Raw genomic sequence first — 6,728 nt, 5'->3', positions numbered from 1 at the left:
GTGGTTTACAAGAAAAGCTGTGGAAAAACAACACATTTTGCTTTATTGTTTTTCTTACAAAACAAATTCATTTGTTTAATTGGGGGTCTGGGGTTGGAGTTGCAGAGACTATACTTGGCCAAAACTGAAATCTGTGATCTTTTCCATTCAAGAAAGTTAACTGAAGCTGACATGACTTCTGGGAAGTGCATTGCAGCTGACATCTGGGCATGCCCCATGCCAAAGTGTTATCATGAGAAACTGGTCCACCAGGAATGGAATTTGAATCCAAAAGATTGAGTAAAAAAAAAAAAGAAAAAAGTTATCTGGACTGTATCACCTTTTTTGGAATGAACAAACTTAAAATTTTTATAGCATAACTCTTTCTCTAGTGGGATGCTGTGTCACAATTGGCAGTTACTTGTTCTTCCGAATACAACTCTATTCTATTTCACAGGACTTCATCCCAATGTTTTAAAACCTTATAAGTGACAGTACATTTTAGAACTACCATCCCAGACCCCTGCAGAGTGCTAAACACATCTTTGCTACTCTGAAAAATGTTCGTGGTTATAGTATAATATATCCTTAGGTACCAGTGCGGTGCAGAAAGCCTTCTGTCCAAATGCAAATCTTATTTTATGTAACCGTTGCTTCAGTTTATTTATGTCTTTTATCTGTCATCTTGCTTTTCTTCTTGGTCTTGAAAAAAATGAGATTCTATATCCAGAAATGCTTTAGGAATGCTTACTATGCTGTAAAAGGCAAAGGAGCTCTGTATCTTTATGTTTATGATTGACATTTGTGTAATCTTAAAACACCATTGACCCCAGATCTTTTTGTTTTCCATGGGTGAGCACTTGTCGAAGGCAGTAAAAAGATTAAGGTACACATCTCACAGGATGAACGTAAATAAATTATAAATATTTCCTATTCCTTCTCCTTAAATCTGAAAATCATACTTGTTATTTAAGTCATTGATTAAAATGGTGAAAAGAGCAGAACTTCATAGCAGGCCACTCGACACTTCCTTTTCGGATAGTGTCAATCTACTTAGCAAATGTGATGGGAAAGGTAATTTGGAATCTAATCACAGAATGCCTAGAATGTCACATTACGAGTTTAGATTAATATTATTGTCTAGTCACTAAGAAGCATGCAATAGCATTCTCTAGAACAGGGCAGTGACCTGCTTGTGTTTCAGAAACTTAACAGCAGTGTAGAAGATGTTCAGGAGGATTGAGAGGTTAGAGGAACAGAAGCCACTTAATAGGCTAGTGTAACAGGTGAGTATTGATGAGAGTACTTAAGGAGAGATCCACAAAGAAAGTTATGTATAGCATGGTTTGCTTTTAACAAGGGAGACAAACCAAATGCCTATGGAGGCCAAACAAATAAGGCAAATGAGTTAATTAAGCAGGCCAAAGGAAGAGACTGTCTAATGAGGGCAGCCCCTCAGCCCCAGCAGTTGTCACCATGCAGGAATGCAGGAATATTTTTACCACATCTTTCAGTTTTTCAAAAGAAGTTAGAAATTTAGCTTTTATGTAGAATCTTTTCATTTTTAAATGTTGGCTTAATTTTTTAAAAGGCTTCGACAACCAAAGAAAGAAACACATCTGCAGCCAGATGTAGCTAATAGGAGGCTGACTTTACAACCTGTAGCTTTTAGCTTCTTCTGGTTGTGAATTCTTGAGTGTAGTAGGGAAAAGGCCTAAGGATAGGAATTTAAAAACTTTTGATGAGATATAGCCTGATAACATAATTGAGAAAAGAATGTAAAATGCAAAACTTATGACTCTCTTTGTGGATAATGGAAGCAAAGATTTTATTAAAAACTTGTCCCTAAAAAGCACTTTATACATAGATTATTCTTCTAGTTTAATTTTGCTTAGGTAGCACTGTTTCCTTCTTATTAGTCAGCATAGTTAGCATTTTTGAGTAATCATAGATTTGATGGAGACTTGTGGAGGAGCTGCTGAATTACGGAAGAAGTTATTACAGCAGAAAATAAATTATGTGGTGCTATAAATACTTAACTCAGTGACTCAGCAAATTCCCTTTATGTCCAAAGGGAAACATTTTGTACCTAACTCATGAAGTCTGTTTTTAATTTCTGCAGCCTTGCAGTTGTCCCCGTTTGTCACTGATAGATTTTTCTGTGATGAGAGAGGCATAAAGATAAAGAGAGACCACTTTCAGAGGGAGATTAAGTACTGGGGAAATGAAAGCAGAGAGAACGCTCAGTCATAAGACTGCTTCAGTACTGACGGCAGGGGATTACCAGGAAGAAGTCAGAGAACCAGCTGGAATGACCGTGAGAAATTAAATAGTTTTATTATACTCTTGGGTGACATTTCCAGCTAATAAAATTAGAATGAATATTGTAATGTTAGAAGCAAACCACTGGAAAACATGTAATTAACTTTTAAAAAATTCAACAAGCATTCTGTATATCCCCAATACTTATATTTAAGATACTTTAACCAGACATTTGAGTTGATTCCAAGATGTGCCAGAGATGGCTTTAAGAGAGAGGTGATATGTACACAAAAATTTTTAATTATTCGTGTTTAATTGATTAATAGTTTAAGGCTTAGTTTTTAAAACCTAATAAATTGTTGGCCTTTTAATAAATATTTATTATCACCTCTTAATGACCATGTGAAGATAGGAACAATATAGGAACTGATTTCACATAATACATTTTCGTATAAAACAGTAGGGTATTACTTCTTTAAAAAAAAAAAAACCCTCTGTACCTTGATCATTTTTGCTGTAATACAAATACTAATACTCTTTATTGCTATTACACTGTACTACATTGGCAGCTAAAATCTGTCAGTAGTTGTTCTATCTTATATAATTCTGAGAGAGGTTTTAAGATGGCATTTTAGCACATTCTTGAACAAAAATAGTCCTAGATGTAAATAGAATGAAATAATTGTTAGAGAAGTATAAACAAGGTTCTATATAAGATAGTGTCTTAGTCTGCTCAGATTGCCGTAATAAAATACCATAGACTGAGTGGTTTAAACAACAGCATTTTATTTTCTTACAGTTCTGGAGGCTGGAAATCCAAGATCAAGGTTCCAGCCAATTTGATTTCTGGTTAAGGACTCTCTGGCTTGAATCCACCTCTTGCTCTGTCCTCATAGGGCCTTACCTCATGCATATGTGGGGAGTAGACAGGGAGGGGGAGAGAGAGAGAGAGCTCTCTGGTATCTCTTCTTATAAGGGCACTAATCCTATCAGATTAGGGCCCCATCCTTATGACCTCATTTAACCTTAGTTACTTCCTTCAAATACAACCACACTGGGGAGTTAGGTCTTCAACATATGAAGTTTAGGGAGGCACGAACAGTCCTAACAGATAGGAAATAGAGAGGGAGTAACCAGGAAAGGCATTTTGAAAGAGACCTTTGAATAGGCCTTTGGAGAATGAATAGGAATTTTTTTTTTTTTTTTTTTTTTTAATTTATGGCTGTGTTGGGTCTTCGTTCCTGTGCAAGGGCCTTCTCCAGTTGTGGCAAGCAGGGTCCACTCTTCATCGCGGTGCACGGGCCTCTCACTATCGCGGCCTCTCTTGTTGCGGAGCACAGGCTCCAGACGCGCAGGCTCAGTGATTGTGGCTCACGGGCCCAGCTGCTCCGCAGCATGTGGAATCCTCCCAGACCAGGGCTCGAACCCGTGTCCCCTGCACTGGCAGGCAGACCCTCAACCACTGCGCCACCAGGGAAGCCCAGGATTTTAACCATTAGAGATTGGAAGGAGAGATTCCAAGTGGCAGAAATAGTTTAACCAATGTCATGGTAGTGGGAAAGCAAAGAATATGTTCAGCACACAGAGCATTCAGCTCCTTCACCTGCAGGATGACATCTACATAAGTGAGTAGTACTCAGGAAGTCCAGAAAGAGAGGATGTGGCCAAATTATTTAGTATCTTTTAAAACATCATTTCCTGGTTTCAGTACTGCTCTAACTAGTTGTGTGACCTTGATTATGTCCCTTTACTTCTGTGTGTCTTAACATCCCCATGTGTCAATGAAAAAAAATTCAACTATCTCTGAGGTTTCTTTTAACTTAGGGAGTCTATACTTCAAAAAAAAAAAGTAAATGATTTAAGTTTAATACATGTTATGTGTTTGTGTGTGCCTGTATACTTTCACATTTGTGCTCTCACACCAGCAGATATGCATACTTCTGCAAGTGTTTGATGATAGGCATAAAAACCTACTGTCACTTAGGTATGTTGAACTTGAACTCCTCCCACCTCTCCATGAATTAGGAACCTTTCTCTGCATATTCCAAGGACCCAAACTGGACCTCCCAGGGAGAACTGACCAGGCAAACTGGGGAGATAGATGATTTCCCCAGCCTTATTCCATGCCCTTTTCCAACTTCATTGGCCCTCTTATTTTCTCCTGCATCAGACTTCCAGTTTCCTTATGACTGCTTTTTCTACCCTGCTACGGAAACTTAATCTCAAAGCCTTTTTCGTATTCATTGGTAGGCAACTGGCTAAATGTATCCCCAAACCTTCAGGGATATTTGCCTTTTAGTAGGAACTAGACCTTAAACTATAAGAAAGAAACATGGATAGTAAAATTCTAGACATTAATAAATGGACATAAAAGCTGGGAATTGGGGGTGCAGAGGTGGATTTTCTGGTGTTCCTAAAATCCTTAGAAGTGGGAAATGATCCCTTGGAGCTTAAAAACCATCCCCAGTCCTAGAAGAGTTTAGTATAGCTTTACAGCTATTTTATTCTTAGCCTGGACCTGTCTTAGTTATTTTTAGCCAGATAATACTGTTATTTACTTATTTTTTAGAATTCTGGGTATAGTTGTGGACTTACCATGCAAACACTTAGGTAACTTTGACCTGATCTTTATGATTCAGTAGATAATTCTTCTTGGGAAATGGCTACTAGATCAACAGCTTGTTCATCATTCTAGAGGCTCAGTTTTAATGAATCTTTCCAAAATAAATAAGGAACAGTAGAACTGAAATTGAAGAAGAGCTGTTTTCCTCAAAAACAAGGGCATATTTCTTTTCAAGAAATAACCTTTTCCCCCACTATGTATAGTCAACTTATAATATTGAGTTTTTCTTCTCAAAAATAGGTTGGCCTGCCTCTATCAGATACACATCCAAGTCAAAAAGGTGTTGTCTTTATAATGAACTTAGGTGACTCATCTGAGAATATTCTATCCTTCAGAAGCACTTCAATGTCCAGCCCTAGTACTCACTGCTCTGTGGCCTCCACTTTGTGTGGGCACCAGCTTCATGACTCATACCGGCTGTCCATCACTTGTTCTCTGAAGACCACAGTTTCAAAATATAACCCTTAGAAAACAGTTGCAGTTACTTCACCTGCAATTGACTGTACTAGGGATGCAACCTACAATTTGAGTCTTTATTTGGTCATTGACAAGAGTCTTAAGTTTTTGAGTCAAAATTTCAATAAAATTCAGAAATTTAGGCCCCAAGATGTTGATTTTGTTGTTTGTAAGGATGCTTTCAGGACTTACTTTGCTTTTCATAATTCTAACAAAATAATTTAACGGTGTGTGTGTGTCTTTGTGTGTCTAGAAAAGTTGAGTAGATGGAAACTAAGGAAGGAGAAGATGTACCTCAAAATTGTAATCTAACAGTACTGTGATTTCTGCTTTCATCTAGTAAGAAGTAGAAAATAATATAAGGAAGAAGTTCATTTTTCTTAAGATTATTTACTTGGTAATAAAACTCAAGTTAAAAATCACTTGAAATCAAAGCTTGCTGATTGTGTTTTCCCTCTAGATTCTTTGTTATCAGAACAGTCTCTAAGATAGTGATAACATTATCCAAATTTAATCAGAGGATTTAAATTCTAAAGTTTAATCACATAAGAAAAGAAATGTGCTTTTCCAGGGGATAGATACATCTTTGTCTTTTTTATCCTAATATAGTAGTGAACTGTTACATGCAGGACATCTAGAGCTGGATGACTGTTGCCAGCTTTCTAGGTGCCTGCCCTGCCCGGCTGCCTCTGTATGTCCCTAAAACTGCTTACTGTTCCTCTACCGAGGCAGGTGCTTATATTTTCCGGAGATATCCACGACTTCCCACGTGGGCTTTCGGCTGTTGCACATGACCTAGTACAACTATGTCTAATGCAACTATGTTGCACATGACCTAGTACAACCTTGGCATAGTTGTACTATTTACTAAATACATATTAAGTGCCAGGTACTATGCTAAGTGTTCTCCATATCGAATCTTCCCACCTCCTTGGGGCAGAGCTAAGCTGACATGAAATTAGCACGGACGGTACACCATAATTTTCTTAGTTTTGCTTTCATAATATACCTTCTGAATTACCAAGGTTGTGGTGAATGACTACTACCCTTCATGATTGGGAGCTCATTTTTTTCTTTTTTTATTGTGGTAAAACACACATAACATAAAATTTACCATCTTCACTGCTTTTAAGTGTACAGTTCAGTGACATAAAATACATTGACATTGCTGTGCAGCTATCACCACCATCCATCCCCATAATTCTTTTCATCTTGTAAAATTGAAACTCCATACCTATTAAACAATATCATTCCCCATTCACTTCTCCCCCTATCCCCTGGTAACCACCATTTCATTTTCAGTCTTTATGATTTTGACTACTCTAAGTACATCATATAAGTGGGATCATACAGTATTTGTCTCTCTGTGACTGGCTTACTTCACTTAGCATGATGTCTTCAGGGTTCA

General features: G+C 37.5%; 1 protein-coding gene across 1 annotated transcript in view; it reads left to right on the top strand.

The window, feature by feature from the left end:
* The window catches only part of SBF2 (SET binding factor 2), a 456,507-nt gene that overhangs the window by 363,918 nt on the left and 85,861 nt on the right, over window positions 1-6,728 (top strand). The window lies entirely within an intron of this gene.

Source organism: Balaenoptera physalus, assembly GCF_965194825.1.
Source record: "Balaenoptera physalus genome assembly, chromosome: 10".
Lineage (NCBI taxonomy): Eukaryota > Metazoa > Chordata > Mammalia > Artiodactyla > Balaenopteridae > Balaenoptera > Balaenoptera physalus.
The sequence above is the reverse complement of the archived record's forward strand: the minus strand, read 5'-3'. Positions and strand labels throughout refer to the sequence as shown.